At 42.3% G+C, this 1,987-nt stretch overlaps 1 pseudogene; it reads right to left on the bottom strand.

Moving 5' to 3' along the window:
* Nucleotides 1-776: 776 nt before the first annotated feature.
* Nucleotides 777-1,547, bottom strand: LOC107525152 (small ribosomal subunit protein uS5 pseudogene; annotated as a pseudogene).
* Nucleotides 1,548-1,987: the final 440 nt, after the last annotated feature.

Genomic DNA, 1,987 nt, shown 5'->3' with positions numbered 1-1,987 from the left:
TTTGGCTGAAACCACCTACAATGAAGTTGAGTAACTTTTAAAACCTAATTGTGAGAAAGCATTGGAGAATTGGCAAGATTAATAGATAATCCTTTCAGTTCATTTGTTCAGTGTCTTTATTTAATCCACCAATGCTTACAGCTAGTTTAAGCTCATTTCTCTTAGACAGGGAAAGACTGGAGGATTCTGCAAGGGGGTGAGAGTGTAAAGAAATATAGTTAGAGATAATAGTAATAAAGGTAATAGTAACCAGAAAAATAACTAACATTAAAGAATCTACCACAGGCCAGGCCCTTCACAATGTAGTTTTGTTTTAGTTTGAGATTGGACGATTATCGGCAAACTACAGAGAGAGTTTAAGTAACACGTGGAGGACCATACAGGAATTAAGTTGCAGACTAGGGTTTCAAACCATCAGGTTAAGCATTAAGCTGGGAATAGCCTGAGCACAGGAAAGTTTGTATCAGGGTGAGCTGTGAGGCTATGCTCACTTGGAAGTTCTTAGTGAAGGCTGGATCTGTGAACTATATTAATAGTCAACTCAGTAAAACTAAGCAAGTAAACTTTCCAAATACCCATATGGTAATTGTTGACTTGTAAACAGTTGTTCTCATATTTGGTGAACTCCTTATTATCTGAATCAATGGGGATGGAGAAATGGATGGCTAGCAACATTCATAATTGAGAACACTAGATACTTTAAACACCCTGATGTATGTATGTATCTATTTTAACAGGCTAAATTCACTTTATTTATTTATTTTTTTGTATAAAAATTATGTGGTAGTTACAGCTTGAGCACAGATCCTCTGCACAAAAACTCTAGTGTGGGTCTTTACAAGTAGGTCAGTGAATTCATGATAGAGAGACTTGGTGAATATGGTCTCTTTCCAGAGGTTGGGGGTAAGATAGATATAAGTCTTGGAGACAGCATCAAAGGTAGCCTTGGTGAAGCTGCCCAGGGTGGCAGTACAGCCCTGGCAGAGGTATAGCCATCTTTGATACTGGCCATCATCAACAGTGTCTTGGGCACAGGGGTTGAGATGATGCCAGTGCCCCTGGGGGTGGGAACAAGGCCCACCAGCACAGAGCCACTACAGCTGGTCACCTTGCAAGAGATAGTGTGGGGCTTGCTGATCTAGTTCACCTGGTAGCATTGAGACACAGGGACAATAGAAACCTTGGCCAGAATGATGATATCCCCAAGGATGGCAGTGGCTACTTCTTGGAGCACGTAACACCCAGATCGACATGTCCATTCTAGACCCAGTGGGGACAAATGCCTTGAACTGGGTTCTCTGGCCAGCTAGGGTCTGCTTTTGCACCAGAATAGTCTTCAAAGCTTTGCTTTTGAGGGATACCTCCAAGAAAATGTCAGTGATCTCAGATTCCTTGACAGGCAGGGAGAAAAGTTAGATCTCCTCCAGGGACTTGATGTTTATGTCCTGGACCAGGTGGCCCAGCTTGGTGATGGGGATCCACTCCTTGTCTTCAACCTTTCCTTGGCAAGCTCCACAGCCTCCCCAGTGGACCCTGCCCTCCCTCATATTGCTTACAAATCCTCCCATTCCAGGGCCTGGGGGCCTTCGGCCACACCCACAGCACCGGTGTCATGGACATTTGGTGTTTTCTCAGAGAAGAAGAGATGTTTGCTTTTAAATATACTCTTGAAATTATTTTAGTATCTGTGGCAGATATTTTAAAAATCCTCTGTAAGTAATAATGTATATAGTGCCTCCTTGGTTTTGAGTACTGTTCTGGGTGTTTATATGTTAACTCATTTAATCTTCAAAACAACCCAATGGAGTTGGTACTATTATCATTTTATGGATGAACAAATAAATGGAGGCACAAAGTGTTAGAGTTGGGATTCAAACACTTGCAGTCTGGTGTCAAGGGAACCAGTTTATCACTGCACAGCTGCCTCATGGTGAGATCACACTAAAAAATGTCCAGTTACAGGTGAGAGCACCCTGTTTTCTCCATG

Source organism: Miniopterus natalensis, chromosome 5, assembly GCF_054644295.1.
Source record: "Miniopterus natalensis isolate mMinNat1 chromosome 5, mMinNat1.hap1, whole genome shotgun sequence".
Classification (NCBI taxonomy): domain Eukaryota; kingdom Metazoa; phylum Chordata; class Mammalia; order Chiroptera; family Miniopteridae; genus Miniopterus; species Miniopterus natalensis.
The sequence above is the reverse complement of the archived record's forward strand: the minus strand, read 5'-3'. Positions and strand labels throughout refer to the sequence as shown.